At 41.3% G+C, this 20,388-nt stretch overlaps 1 protein-coding gene across 17 annotated transcripts in view; it reads right to left on the bottom strand.

Annotated features, from left to right (window-relative positions):
- Nucleotides 1-15,865, bottom strand: part of SYTL5 (synaptotagmin like 5) — a 292,517-nt gene extending 276,652 nt beyond the window's left edge. For 16 of the 17 annotated variants that reach the window (XM_082446446.1, XM_082446445.1, XM_082446458.1 and 13 more), the window contains exon 1: nt 15,689-15,865. The gene's annotated coding sequence lies outside the window, so the exon portion shown is untranslated. Of the gene's footprint in view, nt 1-15,212; nt 15,605-15,688 lie in introns of those variants that run through there. The other variant, XM_082446454.1, reaches the window with a different exon arrangement.
- Between the last annotated feature and the right edge of the window lie 4,523 nt (nt 15,866-20,388).

Here is a 20,388-nt window from a genome sequence, read left to right as displayed (position 1 = left end):
ATTATGATTTATCACAGGATATTGAATATAGTTCCCTGTGCTATACAGTCGGACCTTGTTTTTATCCACTCTGTATATAATAGTTTGCATCTGCTAACCCCAAACTCCCATTCCATCCCTCCTCCACCCCCCTTCCCCCTTGGCAACCACAAATCTGTTCTCTGTCTGTGAATCTGTTTATGTTTCATAGATAAGTTCATTTGTGTCATATTTTAGATTCCATATATAAGTGATATCATTCCTGGCCTAAGTCTTGATCCAAGTCTGGCACCTTTGTGAATAGAAGTTTCAGACCTTGTCACAAATATGTTTCCTTGTAACATACAAGGAAATTTACCTCAAAAAATAACAATAATAATGAGTGCCTACCACAAACTCCCAGGTAGCTGAGGGGATTATTATTCTGCATTTAGGTTCTCCATCAATTCACAAGGGATATTAAACCAAATGACTGAATATACAAAGTTATATGGGTCAAGTAGCATCTTGCCAATATCACAACATCTTTTGATCCTCCAAGTAAATGTCCTGGTCGTGTTGCCACAGTTGGGAATGTTTATAGACTATATGCTCTTCTAAAGCATATATATATATATATATATATATATATATATATATATACACACACACACACACACATATATATATACATATATATATGTGTGTATATATATATATACACACACATATATATACATATATATGTGTGTGTGTATATATATATATATATGTATATGTATATATATATATATATTCCTATACATATATTCCAATTCCTACTTTCATTGGTAACTAGTCAAGGATCCACATATTGGCTATACAGCTAAATACTTCATTTTTCACCCAGGTGTACTAAAATTCCCCCCTTAAAATACTGCACAAATGCAGTATTTTTCGGTATTTGTACTGTTAGCAACAGCATGGTTTTGCCTATTAAATTAAACCGCAAAAAGGTCACCAAAATGTTTCAGCAAATATTTAGTTGGAACAAGGTCTTCAGAGGAAAAAAAAAAAAAAGAACAAATAAAGGTTTCATGTGGGCCAATCTCACAACTGGCCCTTAACAAATAAATACACCTACACCCAAAGCCTTCTCATTTAATGGAAATGTCTTCTATCAATCAGTTAATGCCACGTGACCCAGACCAGACACTTCAGAGGGCCATTTTAGCTTGTGGTGGAAGTGAAGTTGGAGGGCAAGGGTGAGCTTCAAATCCATCAGCCCACCACTGTCACCCTTTGGGTGTTTAGGATACTTAGGTCAAAGGAATTGGCATATGAATATAGGGTATGGACAGAGACAGGGATACATTTCTTCCTTAACATCTTCTCTACATGACAGCACGCATATGCTTTTCTATATGCTTTTCCTTTCGACCTTTCACTTATTACAGGGAAAGTGAAATGGGGTCAAACTCCTTGTTTACAGTATCCAATGTAATTAAAATATTGTTTCACCTGCAGTTATTCACATGCTACTCACCCTGCCAGATGCCAAGGGAGGAGAAGGCAGGGAGTACCTTCAGTCAACAGTATCAGAACCAAACTGCTTTCTTAGACCTAAGACTGCTATAGCAAGTCTGGTGTAGAGCAATTAAAGGGTCCAGGGCTCCTCCCCTCAGAATTTCAAGTCCTGGGAGTGTTGAACCTTGACTGTCCCTATGAGGTGATGGCAGACAATCAGGGGATCAGGATACTGAGTTCTTTTCTCTATGCCTCTGTGGCAGATACTGGAGAGTGAATCATTCACACTTATTCCAAACCCCTTCTAGCAGGTCTTCTTGCACAGCACAGGCTAGAAAACTTAAAAAAAAAAAAAAAAACACGTTTTCCAGACTCCCTTGCAGCTAAGGTTCCAGGTGTGATTTAGATTCTACCAGTCAGATGACTCCACAGGAGGACTGGAATGAGGAAGTAAACGTTGTGAGGGATAGCAGTGATTCTTGAAAGCAATGGTTGGAGGCATTTGGTTCCTCCAAAGAACACTGGTAAAGGTTCTTTCTATTCTATTCAGGTGCTGAATACTACAAGGCAGCAGGAGTGAAGTTTCTGCTAGAAACATCCTGGGTGTAGTTGGCAGTTCTCCTAGTCAAATAACATCCAAACCAGGTTCTCTGGACCTCCTCGGGATTCTGTAAACTACTGTATCAGTTATTCGTTGCAACAATAATGCTGCATAACAAGGCCAAAATTTCAGTGACGTACAAAAATAAGCATTTATTTAGCTCATGAATCTGTAGGGTTCAGATGGGCTAGACTGGGCTTGCTCATATATTTTGTGGTCAGCTGCGCTTCAGCTCACCCCCATGTCTGGGCGTCAACTGGCTGAGAGCCCATCTAGGATACCTTTAACTGGGACAACCGGAATGACCTGGCTCTGCATCCCATGTGTCTCATCCTCCAGTAGGCAAAGCTTGGCATGTTCTCTTGAAGATGACAGAGGAGCAAGAACAAAAGTATAAATGTGCAAATGCTTTTTCAAGCCTCAGCATGCATCATATCTACTAACATTTCATTGGTCAAAGCAAGTCACATGGTCAACCTCAGACTCAAGGCACATAGAAATAGTCTCCTTGAGTGAGAAAAACTACAAGGTCACATGTCCAAAAGGCCTGGATAGAGGTGGAGAGAATTGGGGCCAGAAACACCATACCACCTAATACCTTCAAATAAATTCTTCTGCTTAAACTAGGTAGAGAGGACTTGGTTGTTTTCAGCTAAGAAACTTGACTGATACAGCTACACTGCTTGATAATCAGGGGTTAAAATACACAAATGTGGCAAAACTCCACCAGAAAAAAACCTTGGAAAAATGAATTGTTTTACAAGCAAGTAGAGTGACTGAGTTAAGAATTCTATGATTGACCTAGTCACCTTTGGTCTGCTCCTACCCTCCCCTTTCTTATTTCTCTTTCATTACCCTGCTCTCCCTCTCCTGACCCTTTGCTTTAGAGTCTAAAGAAGCTGAATGATAGATATATGCTAATACATGTATTGAAAATCTCTGGAAAAATACCAGTAACAGTTAATAGGAGATGCATCTGAGAAGGATACAAGGATATGGGGTGGAAAGTAGTCCTAATTTTCACTGTGTGCTCTTTGATGGTTGAATTTTTTTTTTTTTTTTTTTTTGATGGTTGAATTTTTTTAACCACATTACTGGATTGTTCTTTTGGTTAGATTTTAAACCAAAAACTTGACCCAAAAAAGGAAAGAGACAAAGAGTGAAACAAAATCCATGTGTAGCCATTGTTTTACTCTTTTTTGTGTGCTTAGAAACTATAGGCCTAGCCATAGTTTGGTACAGAAATTCATGCTACTGGCCATAAAAAAGATTGGGATTATTTGATTAAAAATTCATTACCATGAGTCCATATTGATATAAATAAATGATTGAATAAACAAGTAAATGGGAGAGAAGAGACAACTTTCCCATGCAGAAGAATTCTAAATAATTTATATAGATACCCCACTCTCAAGGAGATGGAACATAATTCCCCACAACTTAAGCATGGCCTGCACATAGTGGCTTCCTGCCAAAGACAACAGTATGGTAAAGTGGGGGAAGAGTAGCTTTACAGTGGAGAAACCCGACAAACACTCCTTAGCCAGGTGATCAAGGTCAATATCAACAGTGGTAAGTCATGTTGACAGTATGTACTCTTGATATGATGTGATGAGAATAGTACTTCACCTCTACAGCCTTCATCAACACATAACCCCAGCCTACTCATGAGAAAAACATCAGACAAATTCCAATTGAGGAACATTCTATAAAACACCTGACCAGTACTCCTCAAAACTGTTAAGATCATCATAAACAAGGAGAAGTCTGAGAAACAGTCACAGTCAAGAGGAGGCCAAGGAGACATGATGACTAAATGGAACGTGGGATCCTGGAACAGGAAAAGGATATTATGTAAAAATTAAGGAAACCGTATAAAGTATGGACTTTAGTTAATGATAATGTACAATACTGGTTCATTAACTGTAACAAATATACCATACTGATGTAAGATAGTAATAATAGGAGAAATTGGGTATAGGTGTATGGAAACTCTATACTAGCTTTACCATTTTTCTGTAAATCAAAACTGTCCCCCAAAATAATATATATTAAAAATCATTACTACATCAACTATACTCCAATAAAAATTTTTTTAAATAAAATTAAAAAATCATTACTACATATACATACTACTATATATAAAATAGAGAAACAACAAGGACCTATTGTATAACAGAGGGAACTGTATTCAATATCTTGTAATAATCTATAAGGGAAAAGAATCTGATAAAGTATATATATATATATATATATATATACACACACACACACATATATATACACACAAATATATATGTGTGTGTATATGTGTATATATATATATATATATATATATATATATATATATATATAACTGAATCACTTTGCTGTACACCTGAAACTAACACAACATTGTAAATTAACTATACTTCAGCTGAAAAATGGTAAAAAAAAAAAATCACTACTGATTCTGGAAAAATCGTTAAAAATAATCAATCAATCAGTGAATCAGTCAATTAGGTACTGTGGAGGATACCAATGACACCATCTAAGTACCCAATCAGGATCCGCCAAACAGAAATTTCACACTGGAACCAGATGTTAGTGAAGCTCAGAGAACAGACATTAAAAGGTCTATGGGGAGGGGGAAGGGTAAGCTGGGACAAAGTGACAGAGTGGCATGGACATATATACACTACCAAATGTAAAATCGATAGCTAGTGGGAAGCAGCCGCATAGCACAGGGAGATCAGCTCGGTGCTTTGTGACCACCTAGAGGAGTGGGATAGGGAGGGTGGGAGGGAGGGAGACGAGACGCAAGAGGGAAGAGATATGGGGATATATGTATATGTATAGCTGATTCACTTTGTTATAAAGCAGAAACTAACACACCATTGTAAAGCAATTATACTCCAATAAAGATGTTTAAAAAAAAAAGATCTATGGCTCAGTAATGAGCGCATTTGAAAGAAGCTGTGGGATGAATAAGGAACTCTCCTTGATCAGCAGAATAATTGTAGAGCGCAAGCTTCACTATTCACTTGAGCAACTTTTTAATTTATGGGGCAGTCAGGGAAATGCTTCTGTTTCCTTCTGTTTTAAGACTGAGCTAAACAAATAACCCAGTCAAAAACTGGGTAGAAGATCTAAATAGACATTTCTCCAAAGAAGACATACAGATGGCCAATAGACATATGAAAAGATGCTCAACATTGCTAATTATTAGAGAAAGGCAAATCAAAGCTACAACAAGATATTACCTCACACCAGTTAGAATGGCCATCATCAAAAAGTCCACATATAATAAATGCTGAAGAGGGTGTGAAGAAAAAAGGAACCCTCCTACACTGTTGGTGGGAATGTAAATTGGTATAGCCACTATGGAAAACAGTATGGAGGCTCCTGAAAAAACTAAAAAATAGAGCTACCATATGATCCAGCAATCCCACTCCTGGGCATATATCCAGAGAAAACCATAATTCGAAAAGATACATGCACCCCAATGTTCATTGCAGCACTATTTACAATAGCCAAGACCTGGAAGCAACCTAAGTGTCCATCAACAGATGAATGGATAAAGAAGATGTGGTTCATATATACAATGGAATATTACTCAGCCATTAAAAAAAGAATGAAATAATGCCATTTGCAGCAACATGGATGGACCTAGAGATCATCATACTAAGTGAAGTAAGCCAGACAGAGAAAGACAAGTCTCATATGATGATATTTGTGCTTATATGTGGAATCTAAAAAAAAGATACAAATGAACTTATTTACAAAACAGAAATGGACTCACAGACATAGAAAACAAACTTACGGTTACCAAACGGGAAAAGCAGGGGAGACGGATAAATTAGGAGGTTGAGATTAATATATACACACTACTATATAAAATAGGTGACCAACAAAGACCTACTACACAGCACAGGGAACTCTACTCAATATCTTATAATAACCTATAATCGAAGAGAATGCTAAAAAAGAATATATATATTTACGTGTGTGTGTGTGTGTATATATATATGTGTGTGTGTGTGTGTGTGTGTATAACTGAATCACTTTACTGTAGACCTGAAACTAACACAACACTGTAAATCAACTATATTTCAATAAAAATTGTTTTTAAAAAAAAGACTGAGCTACCTCTGAGAATAAGTGTTTTTACTGGAGTTAGGAGGGGCACCCACACGTGCTCTGCCCACTACAGCTCACCACAGTGGAGAGGCCCTGAAGGAGAAGAGACTCAGGGAGCCAAAGCCCACCGTACATTGTTGTCGGGCCATCACTAGAGAGTTATTTGAGGGTGGACAACCCTGAGTGGGGAAAATAGAGTGGAGAAGGGAGACGGATGAATCCAAAGGTAAGGTCAACTCCTCTGAGAAGGGGCAGGACTTTCTAAGGGAAGTATGGAGGCCTGTCTGCAGGGACAATGAAGAGGAAGTTCCTCTCAAAGAGAAGGTCTGTGAGATCCGAAAGGCAATTGGGATGCACTGTGCCTCTCCTGCCCCCCAAGAAGGGTTGGAGTTAAGTGCTTCCCTTGTGGACTACGATTTAGATAATATTGGGTATTCACTTTAAATCATTTCCTTCAGCTGTTGTAATTTCCTTCGTTTCGCTTACAGCAAGTTTCTCAACCTGGGATCCATGGTCCCCCAAGGGTGTATGGATAGACTTTAGAGGGTCCATGAATTTGGATGGAAAAAAATTACATCCTTAATATTCACTAATCTCTACCTGAAATTTAGTATTTCCTTCAAATATGGATATAGGCAACAGACCACAATAGTATGAGCATCTGTGACTTTGTCACCAATAGAAATCACAGATATTTTTGCATGTCGCATTAGAGTTATTGCATATATAGTGAAATATCCTTTATGTTCATTACCACCTTAAAATTAAGTTAATAAAGAAGTACCTCACAAATTTTTTTTTAATATTCTGATAATTGTATTTCAATATAATTTGTTTCCTTTGTAATCCAATCTGCTTGATTTTATGTATTTAAACCACTATTCTGGTAAAGAGTCCATTGCCTTCATCAAAGGGTCCATGGCACAAAAATGCTGTAAAGGTTATAAACCCTGGCCTAGAGTTGAAAATCTGGTACAACCTTACAGCTTTGTAAGTAGTGCTGTCAAAGAAAGCAGGTTTGAAACTAGAGAGAGAAATGTCACGTTAATAGCCTCACCACTCCCTACCATGATACTGCCTCCCAATACACACACACACACACACACACACACACACACACACACACACACACACACACACACACACACACACACACTCCCTCCCTCTCTCTCTCTCCATAGAAACAAGTGGGACTGCAGCCCATGAGTGCAGTGCTGAGACCAGCAGTAAAACGACAGTTGGATGGTGTACAGCAGAGAGCAGTAAGGAGCCTCAGGACATATAGAAACCACAGGCAAGTGGATGATGGAGCAGAGGACACAACAAACTCTTCTCTTCTAAAGATACTAAAGGACGTAACCCTTAAGGGCCATAAGGAAACTGAATCTTGTGCCCTGCCATTCTAACTGATTATAATACACTTGGAAACACAAAGGGAAGAAACACATCACATGATGAAGAACACTGACTTTGAGAGCCATCAGCTCAGAGTGAGGGCTAGAGTAGGCTTTCACCAAGGCCATGCTCTGTTAGCACAGCATCTTTGTAGGTGGTAGTTTTATTTTTAAAAAATTATTATCTGATATATACAATGTAATCTATACCACTTATAAATAATGTATAAGGAACAATGATAAATGACCTTAATGAACCCATCACCCAATGCAACACCTAGAACATTATGAATGCCGGTGCATCTACTGTATGTTCCTACCTATCCCATCCCTGTCTCCCCATCAGAGGAAAGCACTAACCTGAATTTGGGATTTACTTTGCTTTATAGTTTATCATATATGTATGATTCCTCCCAAGGTATTGTTTAGAATTGTGTGTTTCTGAGCTTTATAAAAATTATGCCCAACTGCATGAAGTTTTTGGTAACTTAGTTTTTCATTCAGTATTTTGTTTCTAATAGTCAGCTATGTTCTTGCATATAACAGTGGTTAATTCATTTTTATTCTATTGTGAAATAACAAATATCAAAATTTTTAATTTATCTATTTTCCCATCAATAAACAATTAAGGTAATCCAGTATTTTTGTATTATAAGCCATGTTGCTAAGGACATGCCTCAGGAGATTTCCTGGTTCACATGCAGAAGAATTTCTCTAGGGGTTATACCTAGAAATAAAATTGCTGGGTCAAAGAGTATATGTGTGTTCGACTTCACAAGGCAGTGCCAAGTTTTATTTTCCAAAATGATTTTACCAAACGTGCACTCCCATCAACAAAGTACGTCAATTCCTATTAATCCGTGTACACACCAATACATGATACTATCAGATTTCATAATGTACTGTTGTCTTTGCACACTAAAGATAGTACACTGCTTCATCATGTAAGGGGCATAAAAGTGTCAGCAAGTGCCAAAGTTTTATCAGTACAGCTTAATTCAAGGTTATACAATGTCTTAACCTGAGTTCTCCCTGAAATGCAGAGCCTGAGACAAGGGTTTTCAGACAAGTAATTTATTTGGGGAATTGATTTCAGAAAATAGAATTAGGGAATTTGGGAAAATGGAACCAGAAAGAGAGAAAATCAATACAGGGGCATATTTTTGAGTTGGCCACAAACTGTAGGCAGCTGGGGCCTTCATCTTGCTTAGACCCTCTGAGAACCACTTAGAAGCCAACAATACTAAAATGCAGCTTTAAATTATCTAGCCAAGGATGGGAGAAAGGAGCGTTTATCCCTGGCTCCCAACCCACATTACTCAAGGAATGACTCATGGGCCTGTGACACCCTCACATTCCGTAATACCCACGTGGGTGCCAGGCAGATCCAACAGGCCTCCGTGTTGAAACATCAAAGAAGGCTTGGCGTGGAAAGTGAAATATTCACTGTGAGGCTCAGGCAAGGTCCTGTCTGGTTACACCCACATGAAACTGGTTACTGGATCAATGGCTTGACTAAAAGGTAGGCTGAAAGGATGCACAGTGAGGCATAAGATGTGCCCAATACACACAGCTAGTAAGTGGCAGAGATGGAACGCAAACACGTGTGTTTATCACAGTTCAAATACTAGGCATTTGGCACATAGTACGTAAACGCTGTCCACTGCCTACCCAATAGCCATCACTACCTTTCTTCTCTGCTAAGAGAACACTAATATTTTCAGGAAGCACGCAAAGATCTCTGGAATGGAGCTGGCACAGTAGCTGCATGGTGCCATCACGAGCCCAGATTCCTTCTACTTTTCTATTCGGACAACTTCAGTGCTGACATACATCCAAGACGTCACTCCAGGGTCCAAGCTGGCTCTAGCCATCATGCCTGCATTCCAGGCTAGCAGCTGGACGAAACAGGAAGTATGAAAAGGGCCCTCCTCCCAGCCAAGCCAACTCTCTTTAGGCAGGCTTCCTAGAAGTCCCCACACAACATAACAATTCTATCTCACTGGCACAACTCAGTCATAGGATCACACCTTGGTGCAAGAGATGCTGGGTCACAGAGACTGCTCATTGGATGCACTGCCACCAGGAATAAAACTGCATTCTGTCACTAAGGGAGAAGGCGAGAAATGATACTGGGAGGCGATTAGAGGTCTCTGCCAAAGTATCCCTTTAATGTGGGGCAAGTTTTTAATCTATACTTCAGTCTTCCCATTTGTAAAGTGGAAATAAAAGTACTACCTCACGAAGTTGTTATGAGGACCAAATGAGATCATGTAAATAAAACTGCACAGTTGCTGGTATGCAGCCAATGATTAATAAATGCTAGCTGGTATTAATTCACTTTGGCAAGTCATCATCATCAGGCCTGGCACTGAGCAGTACAAGCTCGGATAACTGATCTTATCAGTGTCTCCGCATTTATCAGGTTTGAAGGTGCTGGATGCTGACTCACCTCTATAACGCTCATAAGTGTTTAAAGGCAACTTAGTAATTTACAATGAGAAATATAACTTTCACGCAGACCAGACAGCCTGACCAGGCTATTCGCTCCCTGAAGGCAATGGACACGGAGAATCATAAGGTTGATTGCCGAGCATGAAATCAGGAGAAACAGAATTAGTTATACAATCCAACTATTTAATGGCATTAGGCTCAGACAGTCTATTGCATCCATCTCCACAACTGAGCTTATCTAACCTGGTGGGTCAGATGATCAAGCTGAAAATATCACAGGTAACAGTGCTGGGAGGTTTTACCAATTGTTGGCAAAATTCACAAGGAAAATGTGTGAAAACCCTGAGGGTAAACTCAAAACACTTATGGCATCAGCAAATTCATTCTGAATAGAGGCCCTACACACCTGGTATAACTTTGAAAAAGTCATAAGAAAAGGAAATGGTTTAACAAGACCCATTCTTCTGATAACAGCCCCAGAGCAAATGAGGCAGCATGAAACATGCTTTTATCTTTAAGATCTACTGGATTACAAGTTGAATCCATTTTTTCGTTTAAAATGGAAATATTTTAGTTGCTTCATATAGAGATAACAGAGAACATTTATAAAAATTAAAAAATAAAATGCTATATAAACTGAGCAAATAGAAAAATATATATACACGTGTGCATAAAATCTCACTTGTGACAAAGTACAAAGATAATTTTTTTATCTTCTAGGCTGAACATATACCTTCTCTTGAAGCAGTTTTTCTGTAAATAGGGTACAATAAAAAGTAAGAGAGAAATGTGTTATAAAGGAAACAGTGTTAGGGACTTCCCTGGTGGCGCAGTGGTTAAGAATCCGTCTGCCAATGCAGGGGACACAGGTTCGAGCCCTGGTCCGGGAAGATCCCATATGCCCGGAGCAACTAAGCCCGTGCGCCACAACTACTGAGCCTGCACCCTGGAGCCCGCGAGCCACAACTTCTGAAGCCTGCGCGCCTCGAGCCCGTGCTCCGCAATGAGAAGCCCGCGCACCGCAAAGAGGAGTAGCCCCCGCTCGCCAAGACTAGAGAAAGCCTGTGCGCAGCAACAAAGACGCAATGCAGCCAAACGTAAAAAAATAAATACATTTATTAAATAAATAAAGGAAACAGTGTTAAACTTTGGCATCAAAGTTGCTTTCGAGTCTTGGCTTCACCTCTTGTAAGTAATGTGATCTGAACAAGTTATTTAATGTCTCTGAACTTTTTTTCCTCTGTGATAGACTGCAAAAAATAGCCCCTGTTCTTTACCCCCTCTACATCCATCTCTTTTCTCATATAACTTTGTAGGGCCCTCCCACTCTGACTCTGGGCCTAACCATGGGGCTTGCTTTGGCTAACAGGATAAGGTGGAAGTGATGATATGCCAGTTATGAGTCTAGGCCTCAAGAGCCCTGTGTATTTCCATTTGCTCTTCCTTGCACTTCTGCTGCTGCCCTGAGGACACGACTCAGGGTCGCCTGCTGGAGGATGAGAAACATGTGAAACTGAGTACAGGCACACCAGTTGCTCCATTCAAGGTTAGTCTAGGAATATTACTCAGTCATAAAAAAGAATGAACTAATGCCATCTGCAGCAACATGGATGGACCTAGAGATATCGTACTAAGTGAAGTAAGCCAGACGGAGAAAGACATATATGATATCACTTATATGTGGAATCTAATTAAAAAAATGATACAAATGAACATATTTACAAAACAGAAATAGACTCACAGAACACAAATTTATGGTTACCAAAGGGGAAGGGGTAGGGAAGGATAACTTAGGAGTTTGGGATTAAAATATATACACTACTATACATAAAATAGATAACCAACAAGGACCTACTGTATAGCACAGGGAACTATACTCAATATCTTATAATAACCTATAATGAAAGAGAATGTAGAAAAAAGTACATATATATATAAATATATATATATATATATATATAAATATATATATATATATATATATATATATATATATAACTGAAAAAAAAAGAGTTAGCCCAGATCAGCCAATATCCAGGTAACCCCAAGACATGTGAACAATCCCAGCCAAGATCAGCAAAACAGTCTAGCTAACCCCCAGCTGACCTAGACACATGAGCTTATAATACACACTTATTGTCATACACTACTGAAATTCTGTGGTTGCTTGTTATGCAGCATTATTATGGCAGTAGATAACTGACACACACACATATCTGATATATTAGAGGTTACAATGGTTAAATGAGATATTATAGGTAGAGTGACCAGCACACCAAAAAAATATATAGCTATTTTGGGGATAGGTTTCTACTTTATAAAATACAATCACATTCTTGAAATTATACCCAGGTCACTAGCATAAGTTTTGGGTGTTCCTAAACCATTTAGTCTCACATTTACAGACAGTCTGTTGTTTTACTCTCGCAAGAGAAAGCCCACACGCAGCAACGAAGACCTAACGCAGCCAGAAATAAATAAATTTAAAACTCAATTTAAAAAAGAAGAGTCTAGGGATCAGCCCATAAATCTGGATTTTAAAAAGCTCCCTGGGTGATTTTTAAAGTGCAACAGTTTGAGAACCACCGATAGTCTACTTCATTCCTTTGACTGATGAGAAATCTAAGGTATAGGATTCTGCAATTGTTAAATTTCAATCTCTTGCTACTTGCTTAGCTGAGCTCCCATCAGTATGTCCTCAAACCTGGTCCTTCTGTAAATATATCAGGACTCTTACTGGGAAAGAGTCAAGAATCCAAGCTGGCAGTGATATACGCTCTCTTCTTTTCCTGCATCAACTTAAACTTTTGTGTGTGTGCTAAGAATCATCTTAACCATCTTCCACAGTAAGGAACAGAGCAGGCTCCCAAAGAAAATCGGTCGCCCTAAATTGTCAGTATCTACTACTTCTTATGTTCTTCTTGCCCCTCCTGTTAAGTTGCTCTCCAGACTCCTAGGATCCAAATTAAAGACTCTGAGTTTGTGTAAACCAGAATTTCAGGGCATTGGTGCGAAACCACTAATTAGGTTTTTTTATTGGTAAACCCCTTTCCACTTGTCCCTGCGAAGTTGTGAAGCTCCCAAACTCAACTATTTACTGGATGTTTACTCTGTTTCAGGAGCTGGAGGATCTGACCCACACTTAATACAATGCAAACCATACAAGCTGCATATATATATATATATTTCTATATATAGAAATATATTTTTCTACCTGCAGTCTCTAAAAGTTAACACATTCTACAAAAGTCATTTAGCACCCTTAAAATACCATACCCTCGGGGGAAAATAATCCTGTTCTGAATGTGCTTTTGCTACATTGATTAATATTTAATGCTTTAGTTGGACCAGTCATTAATATAGTCACTGATTAAAATAGAACGATTTTCTTTCATGAGAGTCCAGCAGAGTTGCCGGCTAACTCTCAAAAGCCATCTATAAAGCCCCTCTCCCCAGCCTCCTTCCCACTATACAAGCTAAAAAGCCGGATACTCACTTTCCTGGCCTCCCTTGCCACTAAGGACTGTTAGGTGGCCCAGCTTTGGCCAATGAAATACAAGGGAGATTCTGTTGGGGAATTTTGGGGAAATCTATTTCTTCTCTGATAAGAGAAAGTTGCATGAGGGAAATTACTCTACCCCTTTCTACCCCGTTTTCTGCCTTTGAACATGGGATAAGGATGTAAATGTCTGGAGCTGTTAGAGCCATCTTGAAATCATGAGGGTAAGGCATTGACCCAGAACCCTGACACTGTTGGACCACTGAGCCAACTCCAGTGATCACCTGCTGTCAGCCTTCTCTAATTTGTTAAAGCCACTTTTAGTTGACTTTTCTGTTACTTGCAGCAAAAAAAAGTCACAATTAATACACAGATGTTTTCCATATATGTCAAACTCTTATTTATTTACAATACAGTGCAGTATGAAGATCCACGCTCTGAGAATCATTGAATTCGAAGGATTATCTTCTAGGAGTGAAGAAAAAGCATGCCCAGGTGGTGTTCAAGGAGTGAAGAAAAAGCATGCCCAGGTGGTGTTCAAGGAATGGTAAACCCTATCTAAACTGCCAGATTCATGTATTCATTCATTCATTCAGACCCCCCCACACCAATTTAATAGGCTCCAAGGATACACAGATAAGATATTACCCTGCCTTCCAAGAAATTTTATTATCTTGAGCAAAACTGGTGTGCAAACCAAGAGTCACAAGATACAGAGAAGAGTCACATTATCTGAAAGGTGGGAAACCTAACTCAGTTTGCGGGGCTCCCTGGGAAGAGCTCTGGAAAAAAAGGATCATCGCAGCTTCCACTTAACTCTAAAAAGTTACCCCTGTGAGCTGACTAAACGTCTCAGGTTTTATTGATTTTCTTCCAAGGGGGGAGGGGGGTGAAGGTTCATTTCTATAATCACAGATTATAAACCAAATGATGATTCAGGAAAGAACAATTTATGAGGGGCCACCCAATCAACTGCCAGAAAAGCTGCTCCCACCATCTTTCTCTCTCCGCCAAAGCTAGAGAAAGACTTGGTCTGGTCGGGGGCGAGGGGGCATATTACTTTCCTCCCATATCAGCAGGGTTGCTCATCTAGAACAGAAGAATTGTGCCGTGAATTAAGACCACCTGTTAACACTACATCCAACCAAACATGATAAAGCAATCAGCCGTCAACATGAGCCACAAATGCACGCGTTCTAGGTTTTTCCTCTGCTACTTTTAAGCAAAAAAGGACAGCAACAATTGGTACCTATTTAATAGTCACAGAAACACTTGCGCTTAATGGTAGAGAAAGGGGAAAGCACCCTCCCCGCGGTGATTTTTCTAAAGGCAATTAATGGAAGCATTCCCCCTCCCACGCCCCCGCCACCCCCAGCCACACGCACTGGTAGAGGAAAAGGAAAACTAACATGTAGCTTTGCATTCTTAAATCCTTATAAAGAAAGAGTGCTCACTGATTTTCTTGCAAAGGAAATAATAGGTTTTGAAGCATCTCAGAAAATAAGACCGGCGGTAACCTCCTAAAATTTTCCTGGAATACAATACATTCAAAATAAAATATTCAAGAGAGTCCCTTCAGTGAATTGTTCCAACATGATCGTGGCATTCACATTAATTGTGCCTCCGGAACACTGTGACTCGGTCAATGGTGCCGAGATTGATATGCAGCAACTGCGGTTACCTTACAGCTCTGGCACGTCCTGGGCTGGGGAGGCTTGTTCCAAGATCCCAACTCAGGCTACAGTCAAACATCTGCCACCTCGCCGAGAATGAGAAAACCGCCCTGGCAAGGGATTCCAGCTCAGCCTTCCAGCTTTCTTGCCACCTCCGCCCCCCAAACGCCACCTCTGAGAATCACCCAGGAAGAAAGTGGGGGAGGAGGGAGACACAAGAAACAAATAGAACATTCCTAGCCCCATAAACGCCGCATCCGAACATTTGAAGATACCCGGGAAATTAAGAATATGGCCCCAGAGTTTGGCTTGTTTGGGGTCTGGGCATGGATTTGATCTCCTCTGTTGCGTTTTAAAAATCGAACTTTCAGTCTCCAACGGAGAGAACCAGAGGGTGGAAGCAAAGGCAGACCGAGACACAGACTGGGAGACCCCCCCCCCCCTCCCCGCGAGTCACCCAAGCATCCAAAGACGAGAAACTTACCCGACCGTCACCTAGACGGAAAGGCGGCTGGTCCAGCCTCAGTAGGGGGCCGGGATTCAGGGGTGAGTCGCTGAAGCTGGAGATGAAAGCAGACCCCAGGCGGGAGGCGAAGTCCCGCTCCGCACCCGGGGGAGCCGAGTGACTCACGCGCTCGGCGCCCGCCTCTTGCGCCGCGCGCCCCTTGCGCCGCCCGCCCCCGGCAGGTACCTGGTCGGAGCGCTGGGGGGCGTTTCCAGCCGCCCTGAAGCACAGCGCCCTCTGCCCGACGCCCCTAGGCGGCAGCGCCAGAGCCCACCCAGCGGGAGCCGCGCCAGGCACAGCCCACCCCTCGAGACGACCGCTGCAGGACGAGCGCCTCCGTCGTGGGTCTCCCCTCTCTGCCGCCACCCCGGGACCCGCTGCCCCTGGGCTGCCCATCTGAGCTCAACACACCTTCCCTGTGCCATCCGGACACGGCATTGCCAAGGCCCTCCCCCAGGCGGTGCCGGCCGGCTCCGGGGGACGTACCAGCAGCCCGGCACGTCCCCCCTGCCCTGCCCTGCCGCCCTCGGTGTTCCCCTTGTGGTGGCGCCAGAACCCACCCAGCCCAGAAACGAGCACAGCTGGCGCCTCAAGATCCCAGGTGTATCCTTTCCTTTAGGCCTCCCCTCTCCACGGACCCTTACCTTGCCCCCAGGGCTGCCCATCCCACACACTTTCCACCTGCCAGCTGGATTTGGCAATGTCCAGACCCTCTCACAGTTGGTGTCTATGACTGGGGACCCCCTACTGCCCACCACAGCCAATGCACAAATGACTCCCATATGCTTGGAGTCCCCTGCCTTGCAGAGGTGGCTATGAACCTCTACCCTCTCAGATCCTCCAGGGTCCTCGAAGAGTGCAGGGGGGATGATGGGACCCTGGTGCATGGGGGCACCCTCCTATTCTGACTTGGGGTGGGAAGGAGTTTAGGCCCTACCCAAGCTTTGTTGGGACACTCAAGGTGCCATATAGTGCCAGGACTTATAGAAGTAATATTTCCGGCAAATATGGATTGGAAATTCTGCCTTGGGGCCTGGCATTTTTCTGGTAGAGGTAATCTTGCTCTGCTGGGTGGAGGGGTGTGATGAGACCACAGCCCTGCCTCCATCATATCAAAACTGGGAGGAAGAGCATGTAGAATAAGAATCCCATTAGTATTGGCAAGTGTGAGGGATTATAGAATTGAGAGAGAAAGAGACAAGAATGGGGAGAGAGTGGCACATTTTCCCAACTTAAGGACAGCATTTCAGCTGCCATACTTCCTACAACTCTGGTCAAGAATGGAAGGTTGCTGCCCATTCAGAAAAGTGGGTAACCTCCCCCAACACACACCCCTTCTCATCATCCCACTGCTTTTTTTTTTTAATCACCATTATAAACCTAGATCTCCCCCACAATGGGCAGAGACTGACATTCATTTCAATGTTCCAATAACCCAGCACACAGCCTGACACTCAGTGGAAAACAAATTTTTATTGAAAGCTCAAAGGTCTAACATTCAGGACCTTCCCACCCCTGCCTTCCACCAACACCTCTATACTTTTCATCTTTTCCCAACTATTTCCTTTTACTTTTCTTCCTTATCTATACCTACTTTCCTGAATAATATCATCCCTCAGCTTCTCTATCTCTATTCTCTAAGTTTATAAGGTGCTGTTTCTTTTCTAACTTTATTTTTTCTCTTCTTCCAAAGTGTCCCCTACTCTGCATTCTCCCTTGCTATCTTATTTTCAAGGTTCATCTCAATGAATTGCTTTTTTGGGGCTTCCCTGGTGGCGCAGTGGTTGAGAATCTGCCTGCCAATGCAGGGAACACGGGTTCGAGCCCTGGTCTGGGAAGATCTCACATGCCGCGGAGCAACTAGGCCCGTGAGCCACAGCTACTGAGCCTGCGCGTCTGGAGCCTGTGCTCCGCAACAAGAGAGGCCGCGATAGTGAGAGGCCCGCGCAGCGCGATGAAGAGTGGCCCCCGCTTGCTGCAACTGGAGAAAGCCCTCGCACAGAAACGAAGACCCAACACAGCCAAAAATAAATAAATAAAATAAAGGATTATAAAAAAGAATGCCATACACTATACACCAAAGGGTGGGGGAAGGGAGAGCAGACAATAAACAAACTCCCGCAGCAATGCTATAAGAGGGATGTGTACAAGGTGCTGTGGGCATGAGAAGGGAGCTCACAGCCCTCCATGGAGGAGGTGCGGTGGCCATGAAACATTTCACCAGAAGATAATTGAACTGAGCCTTGAAGAAAGACTAGGAGTTTTCCAAGAAAATAATGATGGGAGAAATACACAGAAGTTGAATAATTTACTTTGAATGCTTAATTTGCGTCTCCTTTCTCTTGTGATAGCATCTTCTTTAGGCAGATAATGTCCAAGACAGCTCCGGAGACGAAAGAGTTCTCCTTCCTAATAGCTCCAGCAAAGCTCCAGGGATTGGCTCTGCTTGGGTCATGTGTCAATTCCTGAACCAGTCACCATGGGCCAGGTAGGTAGTGTATTCTGATTGGCTACCCTGGGTCATGTGCCCATTCCTGTCAGTCTGTTTTGGAGGGGAACGTGATGGATAGATTGATAGCCTTACCTGACGAGGCACGTACAGTTCCTAAAGAAAAAGATGCTAGGAAAGATGTGGACAAAAGTAACATGTCCTCTACATGTATACAATCATCGCCCTGAAAAATCTCTCATTTTGCAAAATAACACACTAAAATTAACAAGGCTTCTAGAAAAAAAATAGAGTTAGGGGCAGATCACTCAAAACTTATGCAACTTTATTAGCAGAGCATTAATAAAATAAAAAAATGAATATCTCAGACACACAGCTTGGTATGGCCAGAGGCTGCCTCAGGGGATATTAAAAGTGCAAGAAACCAAAAGAGAGGAAATTCTGACTTGATAGAGCTGAGATAGCATACACGGAAGTGGAGCTCGAAGACATGAGGCTACCATTAAGGTAAGCACAGGAGGAAGTGCAATCTACCTGGGGCAAGAGCCATGCAAGGCTTCCTTAGGGAGGAAGCCCTTGGTGCAGACTCTCACTTTTCATTTTCTTAAAATAAAACTAAGAAGGCTTCTGACTGTGCAGCAGCCAAGTTAAGTCCTTTTTCCTTTCATGCTGAAGGCTATAATTATACTCCAACACAATTTCCACATTATACAGACATTGTTTCCCTATTTGCAACTGCATATAAACAATTCTTATAGAAAATGCGTTCTACCAGAAGAGATAGTGTATATTTATTTATTACCTATCAAATATTTATCAAGCACCTGTGATCTAATCCAGTCTTGTGTTTTAAAATTCCAATTATTTGCTAATGACTCCCATATTTCTATCTCTGGACCAGACATTTCCTCTGAATTCCAGACACTTATCCAGCAACCTGCTTAACATCTTCACTTGGATGACTAATAGGAATCTGGAACTTACCTTGTACAAAATCCAACTCTTGATATTTGCAACCAGATCTTCTCCTGTTCAGGTCTTCCTCATACTGTCGAATGGCAACTCCATCCATATTGATGCCCAAGCTAAAAATCCTTAGATCATTTTTTTTCCTCTGCAATCAAAGAAAATTGATTTTTTTTAAATTTTTTAAAATTTTATTGGAGTATAGTTGATTTACAATGTTGTGTTAGTTTCAGGTGTACAGCAAAGTGAATCAGTGATATATATATATATATATATATATCCATTCTTTTTCAGATTCTTTTTTTTTTAGTTTTAAAGAGCAGTAGGTCTTTTTATTTTTTTAACATCTTTATTGGATTATAATTGCTTTACAGTGGTGTGTTAGTTTCTGCTTTATAATGAAGTGCATCAGCTATACATATACATATAGCCCCATATTTCCTCCCTGTTGCGTCTCCCTCCCACCCTCCCTATCCCACCCCCCTAGGTGGTCACAAAGCACCGAACTGATCTCCCTGTGCTATGCAGCTGCTTCCCACTAGCTAACTATTTTACATTTGGTAGTGTATATATGTCAATGCTACTCTCACTTCGTCCCAGCTTACCCTTCCCCCGCACCGGGTCCTCAAGTCCATTCTCTACGTCTGCATTTGTATTCCTGTCCTGCCCCTAGGTTCATCAGAACCTTCTTTTTTTTTTTTTTTTTTTAGATTCCATATATATGTGTTAGCATATGGTATTTGTTTTTCTCTTTCTGACTTACTTCACTCTGTATGACAGACTCTAGGTCCATTCACCTCACTACAAATAACTCAATTTTGTTTCTTTTTATGGCTGAGTAATATTCCATTGTATATATATGTGCCACATCTTCTGCATCCATTCATCTGTCGATGGACACGTAGGTTGCTTCCATGTCCTGGCTATTGTAAATAGTGCTGCAATGAACATTGTGGTCCATGACTCTTTTTGAATTATGGTTTTCTCAGGGTATATGCCCAGTAGTGGGATTGCTGGGTGGTATGGTAGTTCTATTTTTAGTTTTTTAAGGAACCTCCGTACTGTTCTCCATAGTGGCTGTATCCATTTACATTCCCACCAGCAGTGCAAGAGGGTTCCCTTTTCTCCACACCCTCTCCAGCATTTAGTTTTTCAGATTCTTTTCCCATATAGGTTGTTACAGAATATTGAGTAGGGTTCCCTGTGCTATGTTGTAGGTCCTTATTAGTTACCTATTTTATATATAGTAGTGTGTATATGTTAA

The sequence above is a fragment of the Balaenoptera physalus genome (assembly GCF_965194825.1).
Source record: "Balaenoptera physalus genome assembly, chromosome: X".
Lineage (NCBI taxonomy): Eukaryota > Metazoa > Chordata > Mammalia > Artiodactyla > Balaenopteridae > Balaenoptera > Balaenoptera physalus.
This window is presented reverse-complemented; position numbering and strand designations above follow the sequence as displayed.